The sequence below is a fragment of the Geotrypetes seraphini genome, chromosome 9 (assembly GCF_902459505.1).
Source record: "Geotrypetes seraphini chromosome 9, aGeoSer1.1, whole genome shotgun sequence".
Lineage (NCBI taxonomy): Eukaryota > Metazoa > Chordata > Amphibia > Gymnophiona > Dermophiidae > Geotrypetes > Geotrypetes seraphini.
In genome coordinates this window covers 60,385,750-60,406,798 of record NC_047092.1, presented here as the reverse complement: position 1 = coordinate 60,406,798, position 21,049 = coordinate 60,385,750, and the positions used below count along the sequence as shown (strand labels likewise).

Below are 21,049 nucleotides of genomic sequence, written 5' to 3'. Positions count from 1 at the left end.
TTCCAGGAGAGCTCAGAACAGTTTAAATGAGTTTATTCAGGTAGTCCAGCATTTTTCCCTGTCTGTCCCGGTGGGCTCACAATCTATCTAATGTACCTGGGGCAAATGGGAGATTAAGTGACTTGCCCAGAGTCACAAGGAGCAGGGTGGGTTTGAACCCACAACCCCAGGGTGCTGAGGCTGTAGCTTTAACCACTGTGTCACATTCTGCAGCATGAAGAAATATTTTATCCCCCTACCATTAAGTTCCCAGGTGCCCTCTCCCTCACTAAATAACCATGAACTCCTGCCTAACATAGACACATAGAATAAGACGGCAGAAAAGGGCCATCGGCCCAACAAGTCTGCCCACTCGAGAACCCTCTCTCCCTGGTGTACCCACTCAAGAACCCTCCCTCTCTGGTGTACCCGTCCTTTATGCATAACTCTGTAGCACCCCCACCTGTTTGTCCCATCGACTTTTGAAGTCGAGCACGCTGCTAGCCTCGACCACATGGCGTGCCTAGAGAATGACACGGGGACAAATGTGTTCCCATCCCCGCAGGAACTCAATTTCCCCAACCTGTCCTCGTGAGTTTTGTCGCTCTCCCTGTCCCATTCCTGGAAGCTCAGCCTTAACTGCCCAAACCTCACACACTTATGATTTTAAAATGTTTGAGGCTTGTATAGATGAGGACAGAGCTTGCAGGAATGGGGCAGGGACAGGAAAAGAATTTGCGGGGACGGGACGGGAAAATGAGTTCCCGTGGGGATGGAGAAAAATGTGTTCCCGTGCCCTTCTCTACTCCTGCCCCCTTCCCACTCTTCCATAATGTTGTGAATGTCTACTGCCAGAGTCATTCTAGCTACTGAATGATGCAACTAGGGGCTTTTGCCCTCCTTCACTTCAGGGTAATTAGCATAGGGATCTCTCAGCAGGCAGCATTTTATGTGTGACTGTTCATGTTAATTTCAAGGTCAAACTACTATGTGAATATTACTGAATAACGCATTAAGCCTTCCTTTAGGAAGCTCATAAATGATTTACTGAGTTGCAAGCTGAAGCTCTTTTACCATGAGATTATTGCATAGGCACCTACTGTGAACAGTGCCAGTAGAAACAGCTTCCTGTTGTTCTCTCATACCTTTCCCAGCAGTGGTCAGGATTTCTTGCTGCCTCTATGCAGCCAAGAGTAAGGTGAGTTATGGTATATTGTATAGTTGGGGGTTTTTTTTAGAGCAGCAGCTTTGTCATAGATAATTATCTTCATAAAAGAAAGAGGAGTATATCTTTAGCAATCCAGATCATATTTTTTCTCTACAGCAGCCTTTTCATATAGCGTTCTAGTGAACAGATTGGTTGTGGAGAAAGCTAGATTCTTTCTAAGTTGCCTTTCAGTTTATAGAGACTTAAACAATAGCCTAGCAAACACATTCTGTGTTTCTGGAATCCCACTTCCAATGTCTCCCATTAGACAAAAACACAGTTCTTCCCCTGAGCAGGTAGCTTCTTAAAATTATTCTGAGGGCAAGATTCAGCAAGATACTCAGCAGTAAAATATAGTATATATGCCCAAAAAGTGTTTGTTTTCATGCCAACACACTTTGATGTTAATGTAGCTCAAGGTTTTAGCATAAATTTTAAAAAATTTTTGGACTGTTAGTTTTTATGCTAACACACTTCAATGTTGATGTAGCTCAAGAGTTTGGTATATATTGGTTAATTTTGGAGAACTAGAGTTCTCTGTATCTTCTGCATATGCTCACTGCAGATATTGTTGGACCCCTGAAGCAGGCCTTTTGGCCAAAACTTTTTTTTTAATTTTTTTTTTATTGCACTTCAGAATGTATGCGCGTAGTTTAACTGTTAGACTGAACGTGTTTCTTTTTTACTAATTTAGGCAAAGTTTTTTCATTGTGACTTTAGTATTTTGATCTTTTATACTGAACTACAAGACTTTCTGACCCTTGATCCAGGCAGAGATGCCAAAACAAGGCCCATGTCGCGTCCATCATTAAGCAGAATTAGCTGGACCTTGAAGGCCTTTTTTTTGTGTGTGTTCCTTTGTAGTTTGTACTCTGTATCCCTCTTCTTTTCTGTATTTTCTTTATAAAACATTACCCTAAGCAGCAGAAATACAGATGCTCTCGATTGTGCCTAGATTATGCAAATAAATGCATAGATTATTATGTTCTACAACTGGCGCAGAATGTGTTAAGCTAGGGTGATTGGAGGCATTTCTCATACTGAACATGTAACTCCATTGTTGGCCAAGTTGCATTGGTTGCCAGTGTCTCAAAGAATTCAGTTTATGATACTGGTATTGGAGTTCAAGAAGAACCAAAATACAAATATAAATACCAATATCGACAATACTGTAAATTACAAAAAATTGGTATTAATGGTGATAATCTGTCTGACGAATTTACTCCAATTCTTTGAGACCGTGAATGAGCAAATTGATAGTGGAAAGCCGGTGGACATAATATACTTGGACTTCCAGAAAGCATTTGACAAAGTTCCACACGAAAGACTTCTCAGGAAGCTACAAAGCCATGGCATAGAGGGAGATATACAAAGATGGATAGGCAAATGGCTGGAAAACCGAAAGCAGAGAGTGGGCATAAATGGGAAGTTCTCCGACTGGGAGAGAGTGACTAGTGGTGTGCCCCAGGGCTCGGTACTTGGGCCGATCCTTTTTAATATTTATATCAATGACCTGGAAAACGGAACATCCAGTGAGATCATCAAGTTTGCAGACGACACAAAACTCTGCCGGGCAATTAGATCGCAGGAGGACAGTGAGGAACTCCAGAGCGATTTGTGTCGGTTAGAAAAATGGGCGGAGAAATGGCAGATGAAGTTCAACGTGGAGAAATGCAAGGTAATGCATTTAGGCAGTAAAAATAAGGAATACGAGTACAGAATGTCAGGTGCAACTCTGGGGAAAAGTGAACAAGAAAGAGATCTGGGTGTACTGATAGATAGGACCCTGAAGCCGTCGGCACAATGCGTGGCAGCGGCAAATAAGGCAAATAGAATGTTGGGCATGATAAAGAAAGGAATCTCGAGTAGATCGGAGAAAGTTATAATGCCGCTTTATAGGGCAATGGTCAGACCCCACTTGGAATACTGCGTCCAACATTGGTCTCCCTACCTAAAGAAGGATATAAAACTGCTGGAGAGGGTGCAGAGACGAGCAACTAAACTAGTGAAGGGTATGGAGAAACTGTAATATGAGGATCGACTTAAAACACTGGGATTGTTCTCCCTTGAGAAAAGGAGACTGCGTGGGGATATGATCGAGACCTTCAAAATACTGAAAGGAATTGACAAAATAGAGCAGAGAAGATTATTTACAATGTCCAATTTGACACGGACAAGAGGACATGAAATGAAGCTAAGGGGGGGCAAGTTCAGGACTAATGTCAGGAAGTTCTGCTTCACACAGAGAGTGGTTGACATCTGGAATACTCTCCCAGGGGAGATTATTGCGGAATCGACAGTCCTAGGTTTCAAAAGCAAACTAGATGCATATCTCCTTGAGATAGGCATATAAAGATATGGTTGGCTATAAAATAAGCCAGGTGAATACCTAGCAGGGCCTCCGCGTGTGCGGATCGCCGGACTTGATGGACCGAAGGTCTGATCCGGAGATGGCGCTTCTTATGTTCTTATGTTCTTATGAATAACCCTGGAGATGATACAGAAAAATGTGCTTCCCCAAATTGAAATTAAAGAAAACAAAGCAGCTTCATTGTGCCGCTGCCGGGGACTATTTCGTCCTTTCAATTTCAAAAAAATTTTCAGTCATTTCATTAATTTTCTTGCTCCCTCCTGATGAGGATATTGAAACAGGACCTGTCGAGTGAGCAAAAATGAACAGAACAGCCCTTTGATGGTACGGGACTGAGCGATTTCAACGTCATGGTGAATGGATTGATCGCCATGATTTTCCAATAAGCACCTTTCATACAAGCGGGACCGATTAGCAAGAGGAATTGAACAGCTATGATTGAGGAACTTTGAACTTTGAACTCTGTCCCGTTTTTGATTCACCGAGCTAAGTATCTCACTGTTTTTCACCATTCATTACTATTTTCACGAACTATCAGTGACAGGTACACAGGGCTTTTGGCGCTGTGGTTTGTCGAAATAGACTGAGGATATTGTATGGTTTTTTGATGATTTTTTGTCATTTTTTTATATTTTGGTTTTTTCAGTTTTCACATTTTGGGTTTTCCTATATTAGGTTTCAGGGAGATTTTCTTTGGGGCGATTTTCTCTCCTGTTGTTTTAATCTGGAGATGATTGTGCTTCCAATTATTTGGTAATATATATTTATATTCTTCTATATAAATTATATACATTAAAGGGATAATATGATGTACGGGGCAGGGTTTATTTAGATTTATTTCTAAGTGCTTGACACTGCATAAACACCTGCCCGGGGCCAATGGTTGAAACGAGGGTATTGGGCCCGTACTGATTGATCCTTTTTATTTATTTGTTTTCTTTAATTTCAATTTGGGGAAGCACATTTTTCTTTATCATCTCCAGGGTTATTCAAGGACAGATTATCACCATTGGAGTTCAAGGCCATGATCAAACCCTGCCAATGGCAATGATTACTTTAATTTTACTGCATGTACCTTCCCGCTCCTTGTGGTCCGAGTCTAAGCAGTTGTTGGAAGTGCCTTCCTACAATCTATTACTAAGACTACTATTTAGTCTTGTGCATTTAGTGTAGTGGGTCCACTTTTGTGGAATGCCATGCCAGATAAGGTCAGATTTCTTCCCTTCTCTTTTAACTTTTCATAAATGTTTGAAGGCCTACTATTTTCAGGAGGCCTTTGGGAATTTGTGATGCGAGGAAGTTATTATTTATGCATCAGAAGTTTGTTGAAGTTATGATAATTTTAGGGCTCCTTTTACAAAGGTGTGCTAGCGTTTTTAGCCCACGCACCAGATTAGCGCGTGCTACCCAAAAAACTACCACCTGCTCAAGAGGAGGTGGTAGCGGCTAGCGCACGTGGCATTTTAGCGCGTTGTGGTATACAGCCTATGCCTGCTAGGTCTGTCCCCAGAGCAGTGCACAGTTCAAGAGCAGACACTACCCAAGCAGCTCCATTTAAACCCCAAACTGAGACATTGGATGACTTTCCTTCTTTGGGAGTGGGAGAGCAGAAGTGCAGGTTTCTCATCCCCCACACAGCCCTAGGTTAGTTCCTAGGAAATCTTTTTCACCTGAGGGTTTGGGGCGTGACTGCAGACTGTTAATCCAGAGAGCTGAGCTGTTAGAGAGGCAGAAGCAGAGACAGAAACAGAAGGAGAAGGAGCAGATAGAGGATGGGCAGCGGCGCTCAGGGTTGAGAGCTCTGAATGGCAGAGAGCATATGGAAAGCATGGACCTGACTAAGGCTGGAGTGGAACCGCCTCTCTGCATGCCTGAAGATCCTCAGGACATGGAGCTGGAGCCAGAGCCATATCTGAGCTACAGAATGGAGCCCTACCCATGGAGGTTTGCTGTTTCAGAAGCAAGTAGTTAAAACTGCCTAAGTGAGTAATTGAAGCCTTGCTTATATAAGCTACTTCATAGTTTTCTTTTTGGTAACCCTGAAGGAGGTGGGGTGCTTGAAGGCACCGGTGAGAACTGTGAAAGACATATTTTGAATTTTGAGTTTTTCTGTTTCCCCTGGGTGGGGGAAGGACTGTTCCAGTCCCAGGCAGTGGGGTTTGCCCCGCGTTTTCTGTGGTGGGATTGACAAAGTTATTGGCAAAGTTATTACCATGCGGAGCACACTGCCTGGTCAGCACGTCAGCTGCTGGGAGGGTCAGTGCCATACCACTGGCTCAGGCTGAAGGTATCAGCAAAAGAGATTGTTGTTTTTTTTTTCCTGTGAAGATTTCCAAGTGGGACTATTAATTGGCTGGAGAGCCAGCCACAGCTTTGGAGAAGGCTTGCATGAGTTGTTTGGAACTGTATGTAACCAACATTCATCCAGAGACTGTTTAATTGTATATTTTGATTGTTTTGGGACTATTCTTGATAACTGAACATCTTGGCAAGTTTGTGGTTTCTTTTTAAAACCGATGAATGTGGAAACAAGCCAGCTGGGCTTGATTATTTTTGATTTGAAGAATAAACCCAATTATTTCCTGAAGATTACTTACCTAGTGTGGTGGTGTTCCCTTCTATTAATCTTTCCTTTTTTTCCTTGTGCTGCCCGCCGCAGCTCACAAGAGTTTCCTTGTCACTGGTGTCCTAGGACCCATTGCCCTGAGGCTGCCGGTGACAGCGTGCTATTCCACACATTAAGGCCTTAACGCACCTTTGTAAAAGGAGCCCATAGTGTATTAGGTTATTTGACCAAATCTGAGTTAATAAAGACCATGTTGATATTTGCGAGGGATGTAATTCATGCTTGTCTCTGATAACAAAATGTATTGTTCCCATTTCAAGTTATTGTCATATGGTTGGGAAAAAAGACCATATGCTTAACTTGCACCAGTCTTTTCTGAATTTACATGACATTTTCATTTAAATCTAGAGTTATACTGCAGAGAAATATATGTAATATCCGTCCATTTCTGATCTGTAAGTGATGCATTACAGTGTTTTGTTTTTTTTTTTTTATTATTATTATTTATTTATAAATTTCAAATTAACAAATCAAAATAAATCTGCATTACAGTGTTGATGGTTTGGGAAGTAGGCATTTTATCTGCAAAAATAGTTAATAAAATTACCTGAACTTTATGCCTTGTTCATTATATTCATAAATTTATTTAGATTTATATCCCGTCCTCCCCAGGAAGAGCTCAGAATGGGTTGCAGTTTACATTCACAGTATTACGATATAGGGTTAAAAATACAGTGTATTGCAATATATCTGGTGATGGGTTGAGGAAGTGACTAGGCTAAAAGATAGGTTTTTACAGATTTTCTAAAGTTAAGAAGTCCTTTAAGGGCTCTGATATGAGAAAGTAGTCTGCTCCAGAAATTTGATAAGAAATGGGAATAGGATTGTTTCCAGGCTGTCTGGAGTTGGAGGGAGAATCCTGATTGGTGTATGTAGGTGTGTTTCATCTTGGTAGCGTAGCATTCTCTTTGGGGTGTAGAAAGGATATTTGTCTGAGAAGTATTTGGGTGTCATGTTGTAGAGGAATTTATATGCCAACACTGGGCCTTTGAAAATGCAGTGTTTGGTTATGAGCAGCTGGTGGGCCGATATCAGTGCTGGAGATACTGTGTTATGGGCTTGTAAATTTTTCAGTTGTCTTATTGCTGCATTTTGAACTCGCTGTAGTCGTTTGGTGTTTTTTGCTGTAAGACCGTTAAATAAAGTATTGCAGTGATCCAGGCATGCAAGGACAAAGGCATAGAGTAGTTGGGTGAAGTCTTGTTCCGTGAAGTAGTTTCTTATCTTTCGGAGCTGTTGGAGGTAGCAGAAGGATGATGAGACTACCTGTGAGATGTGTTTGGAGAGTGAAAGGTTTGAGTCAAATCAAAAATAATAAATTGGAGCTTGATTCAAATATCCATAAATGATATTCCTGAGATCTAGCTATATTTCTTAGTCAGAAAAACAGAATAAGTGGCATAATCTGGTTGAGCTCAAACTAATGGCCTCTTTTACAAAGCTGCACGGCAATAGCCCCGAAGCCCATTAAATCTCTATGGGCTTCGGGGCCATTAGCGCAGCGCAGCCGTTAGCATGGCTTTGTAAAAGAGGCCATAAATCTGGATGAGGGTCTTGATGATAGTGTTTTCAAGCTGCTACTATGGCAAACCAGATCAGTCAATTGAAAGACTACATCAACAAAAATGATGGCCAACTGATCAGTTTGATTAATTCTACTGCTGCTATGCTTTTAATATAAGATAGGGCTTTACAGCCTGATTCTATCACATTTACTTTATTGACAGCTTTTCCTTGATATCAGACAATAGATGCACTTGAATTTTGTTTTGCATTAAAACTAGTTAAGTAAGACCTCCTTTCAAATTAATGTTCGAATGTAACAAAGTCAGGAAGTGGGCTGGCCATTGTGTAAACATAAAATAATCCAAGTAAATCATGTAATTAATCATTGCTGTGTTTCATTAAGATCTCAGAATTGGAATGGTATTCATCAGGTGCTTGCATTCCTTGCAGCAACACAGCTAATCAGCAAGTTTAATCCAACAGTAGAATACAAATAACTATTTTGATTATGTGCATGAATATGAATAAGAAATTGACCTCAAAGAACATGCTCTGATAATTAAGTAGTTTCTTTCTCCTCAAAACTATGACTGGCAATCTTGTGCTTTCATGTGTAGCATTTTTGTCTGCTGAGACACGTAGTGTCATAGTAAGGGGGGGGTGAGGGGGGCTGCCCGCCCTGGATATGGTCTCAGTAGGGGCACCGCTCCTTCCAGATTCCCCCAGTGGCACTTGTGCACCCCTTCCCTCCCCTCGTACCTCTTTAATTTTCCCTGCTTGAGAAGCATTACAAACTTGCTGTACGTGTAAGTGATGCCTCTCTCTGACATCATTTCTGGGCCCCGCACCTAGGAAGTGATATTGTAGGGATAGTTGGCGAGATAGCGGGCAGCAAGTTCATGATGTTTCACCCACCTGGAAAATTAAAGAGGTACAGGGAAAGGGAATGGGACATGTCTTCTCTCTGCCCTTTCCATATGGCATATGCCTCCTTTCTATGCCCCTTCCAGAAACTGTCTACCTCCATCTTCCATCTCTCTCTTCCTGCCCCCCACCTTTATTGGTCTGGAATCATCTTCTTTTCTTCCTTTCCCCCCAATGGTCTGACATCTTTGTTTCCTTCCCTCCCATCTCTCCCTCCCCCTCCTCAGATCTGGTATATCTGTCTCCCTCCCCATTTCCTACCCCCATGTTTGGTATCTCTGCCTCCTTTTCCCTCCCCCAATGCTCTGGTTTCTCTCTTGTCTCCTTCCATTTCCTCTTAACTCCCCCCCCCCTTAGTCTAGCATCTCTCTTTCTCTCCTCTCCCTTTTCTTTTCTTGTCTTCCTTCTCAATTTATGTTCTGCCTCTGTCTAGATTAAATTCTTTCTTACCATCCAGTCCTCAATTTCTCTCTTTTCACTGTGCCTACCTACATAGAGCATGCTGACTCTCTGACCTAAAGTTTGCTACATCTTTCCTTCACCCCATCCAGTATCTCACTAACTCTATCTCTTTCCTCCATCCAGCATGTGCAATTTTTTAATCCCCTACTTCCATCCAATATGTGCCTTTTTTCTCTACCCCTTCCATCCAGAATCTTTTCCTCTCCACTTCCATTCAGTGTATACTATGTACTCTTTAAGAAAAGAGCATATTATAGACAAAATTCTATAAATGGCAACCAAATTTGGGCATCAAAATAAATGAGCACTAAGCATTATTCTATAAATAGCTCACAAAGTTAGGTACCATTTATAGCAGGAATGTCCAACTTCGAACAGGTCGTGATCTACTTTTTCCAGCCAAAAGTGGAATTCCTAGCTAACAGAACAGATTTCTGTCACATACTTCTCATTCTGACAAACAAAATTTGGATATTGTCCCAGATGGTCCTGCGTATTAGGAAAATGATCAAAAGTGTTGTTTGCTAGGTCAGTCATTATTAGCTCAATTTGCTCTTGTATGATGAAACTACTCATCATCTCGCCAATGCATTTGTTTTTATCTTGTAATTCAAGTTTCATATCACTTACTTTGCCTGTAAAGTCAGCAAGAAATGCCAGATCACATAACTATTCCTCATCTTCCAACTCTGCTTGGTCATCTCCTCTCTCCTTCAAAAAACTTCTTATTTCATTCAGAAAATCACAAAATCTTTGCAGAAATTTGTGCCTACTTACCCACCTTACATCTATGTGCAAAATGATTTCCACTGCCCCTTCATCAAGAGTAAGATTGAAAAGCCGTCTATGAAGTGATCTTCCATGAATTTACAATTTTGAAAGTGACGTCCATGATAGTCTTTGTATTGAGTCTCTTGCTTGCCAAAACTTGCTGGTGAATGATGCAGTGGTAAGTGAGGAAATCTGGGAAGTTGTCATGCTGTCTACAGAGGGCTATGAAACCCTTAACTTCACCTGTCATTCAAGTTTCAAGTTTATTTAAAATTTCATATACCGCCCAATCAGCCTTCTAGGCGGTGTACACTGTCTTAAAAACATATATAAGATAACAATACATAATTTAAAACAATAATAGTTATTAAAAACAATTTTAAAACAAAAAGAAACAAAAAGGGAACAGGGTGGAACTACAATTATCAAGTAAAAAGAAAGAACATATAGGGAAAACAACAAAAGGAGGGGTGTTAAAAGGTAGAATAAAATTATGTAGCCCTGAAAAGGACAATTAGGTCTCGAAAGCATTAAGAAAAAGAAATGTTTTTAATTTTGTCTTAAAATGGTGAAGAGTTGATTCTTCCCATAAGTGGGCCGGAATATTATTCCAAAGAGATGGAGCGCTGTCAGAGAAAATGGTAGACCTCACTGTATTGATAAACTTCAAAGACGGGATAGATAAAAGATTTTTAGAAGATGATCTTATTAATAAATTTGGGTTGACTATTTTGTCTAGTTTTAAAGGTTAGTAAAATAATTTTGTATGTGATTCTGTGTTCTTACTGGCAACCAATGAACTTTATAAAGGAGGGGAGTGACATGGTCTAACTTCCTTGCATTAAATATAATCTTTATTGCTGTGTTCTGTATAATTGCTCTTGCTCCATCAGTAGTAATGAAAACAAGGCTTTACAATGGAAGATGACACAAAAGAATAGAAAGAACTGAATATTTCCTGATCGGTAGTTCTCCCTTTTAAAGAAATCATTCCAAGCAATTCTTCTTTAACACTGAAGTCTTCAAAAACCATCTGGATAAATACTAGTAACTGGACTATGTCTCTTATGTCTGTAGATTCATCCAGTTGGAGTGAGAAAGCAACACAATTTGAAGCATCCTCCAACAATTGTTCAGTTGTGTCTCCACATATCTTTTCTATTTGCCACATGATGGTGTTTCTTGACAATTGTACATCTTGAATAGCAGTTATGATTTCTTTCTTATTTTTAAATCCTTCGAAAAGATTATCAGCTGCTTAAAGAAAACAATCTTTTACAAATTCCCCTTCAGTGAAAGGTTTGCATTTCTTTGCGATCAGGTTGCTGACCTTGAAGGATGCTATGGTTGCATTGACCGAATGTGACCTTGGCTTCGCCATCGATTAAGTTCTTCGAGCTTCAGTTTACAAATTTCACTTCTGGGTGGAAAATCGGCATCAAACTTATTGCTATGCAGAGCCTTATAATGACATTCCAGATTACCCTTTTTGGGCAAGGATACTGGGGTGTTACAAATGAGACAACAACACTTGTCTTTCACCATGATGAAGAAGTAGTCCATTTCCCATTCATCATGAAAGTGGTAAGTTTTGCTCTTCTTTGGAAGACTTATCTTTGTTATACTGGAGTGACTGGATGTAAGAAGGCCAAATCTGCTAAGTTAGTATAAACACTGGCTGAATCTGGTCCAAAACTATCACTGTCCCAAAGTATTAAAGGTCAACAAGAACTGAAGACCTCTGGATGATGTGCAATGCAAGGACTGGAGATGGCAAAACCACATATGCAGTTCTAAAAGTAAAAATAAGAATTCCATCATACTGGCACCAATAATCAAATACCATCAAACAATAATCAAAATAACTCAAACACCTGTCCAGCAAACCAGATAAAATCAAATACTGCCAAACAAGTTAAAATAGCACCGCGCGATTTAATAAATTCTGTACACAGTGTAGAATCAATGCAAAGGCTAGGCAAAATAAAATTGCAGAGGCAAGCAAAAGTCACAGTGGTTTGAACCAATTCAAAGGCAAGGCATAGGCAAGTTAGAACAAAATTGGAAAGCCCGCCAAAATCACCAAATTCTTGACACTTTGTTGTGTCTGCCTGAAAACGTTTAATGAAAATGAACTATAAAGCGACCAACGACCAAAGACAATACAACTAATACGGTAAGTGTATTCAGGTAAAGCCCAGGTGAATGGATATCACCCAGTATATAACACACTTCTAAGGGGTATTGGCGCTGGGATAGGAATGGGTGATTCTGAGAGGCAGGAGACTAGGTATGACGCTGGGCCTGTGGCATAAAGTCATGGGGTACGGGTGGCAGCTTCCTGGGGTACCTACAAACTATTGGCATGAAAACAAGCGCCTCCAATATACCCGCAGGCAGGGAAAAAAGACAGGCAAAGGATGAGCAGTGGTGGCAAGCACTCGGCAGATGACCTGCCAGCATGAGCTCTCTCCTAGCGATGGGGCGAGCTGCTGGAGAGATGGAGATTGCGATCTACCTGTTGGACATGCCTGATTTATAGGATAGAACTTAGCGTCAGGATCCATACCCAATTTTTGGCATGAGGATTTACTCCAACTGGAATCTGGTGTGTCATTAGGCCCAATTCGGCATGATTCTGCCTTATTTTATAACAGTGCAATGCCCCTGACTCACCTATGCCCATCCCATGGCCACGCCCCCTTTATGTATCTACATGTAAAATATATGCATGCATTTTTGTAGCATACTGACTACAAAGAAGTAATTGTTAGCACCCAATAATTGGTGCTAATTGGATTATTGTTCAGTTAAATTGCACACACTAATTGGATGGACACCCAAATTTGTGCATGTAGGGAGCCGCGGGTGAAGAAAGTCGGTGACCGCATGGAGGAGGCAGGCAGAGCTAGCGGCTGCTGAGTCCAGAGGGGAGACCGAAAGGAGCAGGAGAGCGGGGCAAAGACAAGCAGGAGGAGGCGGAGGACGGTAGGAGCGAAGAGCGGGTAGCGGTGAGAGTTAGCTCCGCCCACCCGCTCCACGGGTGCCTTGCCTTGACAGACTCATCAAGCCCCGAGACCACTTCCCCATGGTTCTAATCCATGTCAGAACCAACGACACAGCAAGGAGCAGCCCGGACAGCATACCTGAAGACTTCAGGGCCCTGGGGGAGAAGCTGAGGAGGATGGATGCGCAGGTAGTCTTCTCCTCGATTCTCCCAGTGAGGGGCAAGGGCAGAGCCAGAGAGGATCAAATACAGAGGGCGAATGACTGGCTGTGAGGATGGTGCAAGGAGATGAACTTTGGGTTTTTGCACCATGGAGAAGCATTGCAAGGACTACAGGGACATGACGGGCTACACCTGACCAGAAGAGGGAAGAATGTCCTTGGACACCGTCTAGCCCGCCTACTCCACAGGGCTTTAAACTAGGTAAGTCGGGGGAGGGTACAGGCACAAACAACATACATGGCGAACTAAACTGCCAATACATTTTTGAGGCTGAGGTAAGTAATCACCGAAATTCTAGGTCTGGGTCAGGGGTGGGTGCACACACTTTCGAGTAGTGTCACATCATATTTATGGGTCACATTGTAATCCCGGGTCTAGGGGGAGTACACACTGTAGTTCTGGGTATATGGGGAGTACACATTGTGGTTCTGGGTCTAAGGAAAGCACAAATAATGCTAAAGGTGTTCAAGTAGCTCAAGCAGGAATATCCCCATTGAGACGTAACAAAAATACAACATGGAGGGCTATGTACGTCAACGCACACAGTTTAGGAAACAAGATCCTGGAATTGGAAACAGAAATAAGGAATGCCGACCTGGATGTGGTGGCGATATCCGAGACCTGGCTCACAGACTCCCACGGGTGGGACATGGTCATACTGGGTTACAACTTGCTTCGCCGGGACAGGGAGGGCAGAATGGGAGGAGGTGTAGCATTATATACTAAAGATGACATTAAGGTCACGAGAATCTCAGATGTCCAGTATACTGGGGAATCCCTTTGGGTTAATTTGGCCAGAGGGAAGGACAAATGCTTGTATTTTGGCATAATTTACAGACCCCCAAGACAACAGGATGACCTGGATATGGAAATAATCGGAGATATAGAAAATATCACCTTGCGTGGGGACACAGTATTGCTAGGTGACTTTAACATGCCTGATGTGGATTGGGTTACACTTACCTCTGCTTCCGGCAGCAGCAGGAGGCTATTAAACTCTATGAAGGGAGCAAGACTCAGGCAACTGGTGTTGGAACCAACAAGGGATCAGGCAATACTGGACCTGATACTTACCAATGAAGAAAGTGTCACAGAGGTCTCGGTGGGCGACACATTGGCCTCCAGTGACCACAACATGGTATGGTTCAATCTCAGGAAAGGTTTCACTAAATCTACCACGCTGACCAAGGTCCTCAAATTCAAGGACACAAATTTCAAAGAAATGGGAGACTTCGTTCACCAAGCGCTACAAAGCCAAGCAGAAACCGATAACATGGAAGAAATGTGGTCTACTTTGAAAGCAACCATACAAGAAGCAACAAACCGCTATGTTAAATCAGTAAGTAAACAGCGAAGGAACAATAAGCCACAGTGGTTTACTGCGGAGATCTCAGACCTCATCAAAGAGAAGAAAAAAGCATTCATCTCTTACAAACAATCGGGGAAGCAGGACTCTAGAGCAGACTACCTGACCAAATCAAAAGCCGTCAAAACAGCAGTCAGGGAGGCTAAATTCCACATGGAGGAGTCTCTAGCAAAGAACATCCAGAAGGGAGATAAATCCTTCTTCAGGTATATTAGTGATAGAAGAAAAAACTCAAGCGGGATTGTACGTCTTAGGAATCCAGACGGAAACTATGTGGAAAAGGATTCGGAAAAAGCCCAACTATTAAATTAATACTTCTGCTCAGTCTTCACCTGAGAAGAGCCAGGGCTCGGCCCTCAGCTACAGACAAGGGTTGGCTCAGTTGACCCATTTAGTAACTTTGAGTTTACGCCCAGCAGTGTCTACGGTGAGCTGTCAAAGCTCAAGGTTAACAAAGCAATGGGGCCGGACAACCTGCACCCCAGGGTGCTAAGGGAGCTGAGTGATGTCTTGGCGGAGCCACTGTCCGCGCTCTTCAACCTCTCCCTTAGTACAGGCAGCGTCCCGTTGGACTGGAGGACGGCTAACGTCATTCCACTCCACAAGAAAGGCTCAAAGATGGAGACAGCAAACTACAGACCAGTGAGTCTAACCAGTGAGTCTAATCGATAGTGAGCAAACTAATGAAAACTCTAATCAAACACCAATTGGATAAGATCCTGGATGAGGAGAATCTAAGGGATCCCCGACAACATGGATTTACTAAAGGGAGATCATGCCAATCCAACCTGATCAGCTTCTTTGATTGGGTGACGGGGAAGCTGGATATTGGGGAGTCCCTGGACATCGTGTACCTGGACTTTAGCAAAGCATTCGATAGCGTACCACACCGCAGGTTGCTGAGCAAGATGAGTTCTATAGGATTAGGCGACACATTGACGCAATGGGTTGGGAACTGGCTTGGAGGTAGGCTTCAAAGGGTGGTGGTGAACGGTACCCCCTCCGAAATGACGGAGGTGATCAGTGGAGTGCCACAGGGCTCAGTCTTGGGCCCAATCCTATTCAACATCTTTATAAGAGACTTGGCAGAAGGGCTTCGAGGTAAAATAACATTATTTGCAGATGACGCCAAACTAAGTAATGTAGTGGGCAAATGCACAACAGACGAAGATTCAATGCCCGACAACATGATGCACGACCTACTCCTACTGGAGCGATGGTCTAGGACATGGCAACTCAACTTCAATGCCAAAAAATGCAAAGTTATGCACCTGGGCAGCCAAAATCTATGCAAGTATTATACCCTTAATGGCGAGATCCTAGCAAAAACAGTAGCAGAACGAGACTTGGGGTAATCGTCAGTGAGGACATGAAGTCTGCCAATCAAGTGGAACAGGCTTCGTCCAAGGCAAGACAAATCATGGGCTGCATACGAAGGGGTTTCGTCAGTCGTAAGGCGGAAGTCATTATGCCATTGTATAGATCCATGGTGAGGCCCCACCTGGAATACTGTGTGCAATTCTGGAGGCCGCATTATCGCAAAGATGTGCTGAGACTGGAGTCGGTGCAGAGAATGGCCACCCGGATGGTCTCGGGACTCAAGGATCTTCCATACGAAGAACGGCTTGACAAATTACAGCTATACTCGCTCGAGGAGCGCAGAGAGAGGGGAGACATGATCGAGACGTTCAAGTATCTTACGGGCCGCATCGAGGCGGAGGAAGATATCTTCTTTTTCAAGGGTCCCACGAAAACAAGAGGGCATCCGTGGAAAATCAGGGGCGGGAAACTACAAGGTGACACCAGGAAATTATTTTTCACTGAAAGAGTGGTTGATCGCTGGAATAGTCTTCCACTACAGGTGATTGAGGCCAGCAGCGTGCCTGATTTTAAGGCCAAATGGGATTGGCACGTGGGATCTATTCACAGGGCAAAGATAGGGGAGGGACATTAGGGTGGGCAGACTAGATGGGCCGTGGCCCTTATCTGCCGTCTATTTCTATGTTTCTATGTTTCTATGTAATTTTGAGCACCATATATAGAATTAGGATATATATGTAAATAGTGCGCACTATTAAATACATTCATTTTGAAATTTAAAAAAAGGGAGTGGAAAAATAAAATGAACATTTTCTGGCTGCCCATTCCTACTATAGGCTAGAACTGGTTAGCTGGGAGCAGTGACGTAGCCAGATATCCAATTGTGGGTGGGCACATTTTCTCCCTTCCCCTGCTTTCCAACACTACTAATTCAAAATATCCTGCCTATATACTTCCATTCACCTCTTGCTCCTTTTCTGCTCTCACCCCCCCCTCCAGCTCCTTTTTTTAATGCAATGGGACCCTGTGCCAAAGTGAACAGTCATGAGTAAAATAAGCCAGCTTAACAGTAGCCCACATTCATAACTTCCTCCTTTAATGAGCAATCAGTTTACATGCATTAAAAATGAACCAAAAAAGGTCTGGAAATTGAGAAAAGAAACAAACAAACCAAAAACGAACTGAAAGGTTATGATCTGTTCACATCCCTACCGCTGTTACCAAAACTGTTCACATCACATAGTGCATGGGTTTCCAACATGTTGAGGCCTGTTTTTAGCATGGCTCTAAGATGGCCGACAGTGCATGAGCCCTCAACACCACCTATTTAGTAGATGTTAAGGGATTCCATGCCAATCAGTATACAGTACACCCATTCTCTGCTCTCAGACATTGGGATATCTGAATCAGTGGTGTAGTGGTAGCGCCCCTCTCCTTGCCCCGCATACTTATTTATCTTCGGCGTGAGCAGCCACAAAGTAGCTGCTTGCGTCAGCTTTGGCGCTCTCTGATGTCACTTCCTAGGTGCGGGCCCCAGAAGTGACATCATAGAATGCCGAAGGGTGCCGATGATAAAAAGGTACGGGAAGGGAAGGAAAGGGGCACACGGCAGGGGGCAGAGAGCAGGAGGGGTGCAAGCGCCCCGAAGAAGACCGTACCCGGGATGGACCCCTCCCACACACACAGCCTTACTACGCCACTGACCTGAATGCACTTTGCAGTAAGCTATTTTTTTTGCTATAGTAAGCATACATTAGTGTTTAATGCAGCTTAGTAAAAGAGCCCTGAAGTAAAGCACTGGCGTCAGTACTTCCTTTGTCTTTCCAACTGCAATACCCATTGACGAGGTGGCACTGCACATACATATAAACAACAGATATTGTCACTACTTATCCACTGAATGGTTTTTTTGAATTAGTAAAGTTCCCAATGCCTTCAATATTAATTGTAGCACATACCCACGTGGTCAGTGACAATTAGGAGCTCTTTAGCCTTGCAATAACAATAATCTTTCCAAACAGCTGACTGAGCTTTTCTACACTATTGAGTAACAGCACCTGCCTCTTAAACCTCTGAGAATAGGAATTGGCAGCTGGACTACTTAGCAGCTGAGTTGGGGCTTTCCTTCTAACTAGATCGAGGAACAATCTCTGATGTTTATTTTTCTGCAACTTCTAAGTACAGCAGTTGATTATAGAAGTTTCATTGTCAATGTGTTATAAACCTGTCTAAATTAAACCTGCCTAAGATCAAAGTTTGATTGCCACATGTTTCATTGTTACATTGAGATGAGGCAGGCTATGCTTCAACAGACATCGTCAAAGGATAAATCTAAGTCAGTCTAGTAGGCATCCTCATGTTTTCGCCTAAAGAGTTAAAGAATGATAAACCTGCATCCATCCGAAGCCTATATGGTAAAACTTAGCATGTCATTTTAAAGCTCTTTAGTGTGCATATAGAATCATATACGATCCACAGCAAGGCTGATGTTCATAAAATGCCAAGCACATCAGTTTAATTTATTAACCCCTCCTCCCCCTTTTTTTATGAAGCCTGTTTGGATTTTTTATTTGCCGACCACGGTGGTAAAAGCTCCAATGCCCATAGAATTCCTATGAGCGTCGGAGATTTTACTGCCGAGACAAGCGATAAAAAAAACCTAACATGGCTTCATAAAAAGGGGGGAGGGGTAAGTTTGGTGCCTATTTGCAACCAATCTAGGTACCTAAATTTGGACTCAATAGATTTTTAATTTCAAAATTTAGCTTCCTAAAACTGAGGGGTCCGATATTCAGCCCATCACCGGCATCCAACCCAGATATTCAATGCTAGGCCATTTCCGGCATGGTCCCAGAGGAGCTCACCAAAGAACAAAAGCAAAGGAGAATCAAAGTTTGCCAGGATCTGTTGGAGAGGCAAGACAATGTTTTGGGCAGTGTTATCACTAGTGATGAAATATGGGTGTTCCAATACAACCCTGAAACAAAGCGTCAAAAATTCACAATGGAAGTCAGCCAATTCTCCATGACCAAAAAGGTTCTGCCAGTCCAAATCAAGAGTCAATACAATGTTGCTAACCATTTTTTATATCAGTTAACCAGGTTTACAATTTGGAAGTACTGAAAAGGCTGCGTGAAAAAGTTAGACGAAAACAACCTGAACTTTTTGCCAACTCATGGCTCTTGCATCACAACAATGCACAAGCTCACCTGTGAGGGGGGTTTTTAGCCAGAAAACAAATAATTGTATTGGAGCACCTTCCCTGCTTACCTGATCTGGCCCTCAATGACTTTTTTTTTTCTTTAAATGAATGTAATAGAAATATTGAAAGGAGTCATTTTGATGACATTAAGGACATCAAGGGTAATACAATGACAGTTTTGATGGGCATTCCAGAAAGAGTTCCAAAATTGCTTTGAAGGGTGGACTAGGCGTTAGCATAGGTTCATAACTTCCCAATGGGAGTACTTTGAAGGTGATTATAGTGATATTCAGCAATGAGGTATGTAGCTCTTTTTCTAGGATGATTTTGCAAACTTGGAAGGCCTCGTATACCAAAAGCACTCATTAAATCCAGATATAAGATTTTTTTTCTGAGTCTAAACAAGAAACAAATTAGGGCTGAAAATTAAGGCTCCCTATTACAAAGCTGCACAGCCGAGTGCCACGCAGCAAATGCTCTGACACCCATTCAATTCCTATGGGCATCGGAGCATTTACCACGTCGGCCCATGCTGACGGCTTTTGTAAAAGATAGGGTAATTGCAGTTAACTCTTTGATTAATGCATTCATTACTAATCACAATTTTAAAAAGTCAATTGCGATTAAGAAAATCATGTTGCAGCATCTTCTATCTCCTCCAAATATCTCTTCTGCTCTCTTCTACTCCCAACCCTTGTCCTTGGCGTGATCCAGCATTTTTCCTCCCAGCTGCAATTCAACATCACCAGCCCCTTGTGCCGGTCTACCTTAAAGATGGTCTTCAGTTGCACAAGCTCTAGACCTGTGAGCAGTACTGAAAGAGTTTCCAGTAGAGTCTATGGCCAACAGGGGAGTGGGAGTGAGGGAGATTATCAGTCCTTTATGAAAGGGAAAGAGGATGAGATTTTATATATTGCTTTTCTGTGGCTATAGTCAAAGTAATGTACTTATTATATATAGTACTTATTTTGTACCTGGGGCAATGGAGAGTTAAGTGACTTGCTTAAAATACCTAGGATAGAAAAGTGGATGTTCTAGATAAAAAGTTCTTGTTCATATCTTTTAAAGGTCTTTATCAGTGGAACCACTGAAATCCTAACTGTAAACTGAACTTTCTGCTGAATAGGTATTTTACTTTCAGTGAAAATCTCTGTCCTGCATTTGAAAGTGGTCTAATGGCTGCTCATAAGTTATTGATACTGGTTTCAGAAACTCCTTTCTGCAGGGAAGTACACCGTCTGTCCATTAGTATGCCATCCATTCCACTATCAGCTTTAAAGAATCATTTTAGCCACTTGTGGTTCTGGCTTAAGTTCCTTACAAATTTAAAAATATGTACTGATGACCTAAGCACGTTCAAATGTGTTTTAGGAATATATTTATGGTATACAGTACTTATGACTAGATCAGACACAGAGTACCAACTGCTAACTTGCCTCCAAGAAATACACCAGATGGAGAGATCATGGTGGAGATTCCTGATGAAAACTGTGAGTACCAGAGGGACAGAAAATGGGCAGGGAGAGAATTGTGTTAAAATGGCATCCATTCCCGCCAGCAGGATGCATTGTGGAAGGAAGTAGAGTTGTCCCCCTAGACAGAAACATAGAGGGGAGGGGCACAGTGACATCAATGGAATGTGTGAGGAAGTTCCCTGAGAGAACAGAGCATAGACCGGAACCACACGTTAGCAGATCGCTTGCGGAAAACAACGAGAGCAGAAGTGGGAGAAAGAGTGTCAGCACCTCAGCTGTAAATACAAGGTTAATTGTGACCCACTGATTGATAGCCTGAATCGAGTTCTCAGTGGAGGATGGAAGTCCTTTGGGCTGGATCATCTGTGATGGGTGTGAGGCCAGGAAACTGAATTGCTTTTACAGTTGCACTGCCAAGTTTGCAGCAGAAAGTTTTATCAGCATGAGGCAGCGTCTAGATTAGTGAACCTCTCTCTGAGAGGGGAAGACACCTTCAGACTAGAGACCAGAGGAAAGACCAGCCCTGGGAGTGTTGAACCCAGACCAATTCCTGTCCCCATCCATGGGAATCTGGTTTGGGGGATCGAGAACCTGGGACTGGGCCCCTCCAG

The 21,049-nt window shown here is 42.5% G+C and overlaps 1 long non-coding RNA gene across 1 annotated transcript in view; it reads left to right on the top strand.

Moving 5' to 3' along the window:
* The first annotated feature begins 1,131 nt into the window (after positions 1–1,131).
* The window catches only part of LOC117366624, a 90,244-nt gene continuing 70,326 nt past the window's right edge, over positions 1,132–21,049 (top strand). Inside the window, exon 1 of the long non-coding RNA XR_004540625.1 lies at positions 1,132–1,177. This is a non-coding gene — a long non-coding RNA (uncharacterized LOC117366624). The remainder of the gene's footprint in view (positions 1,178–21,049) is intronic.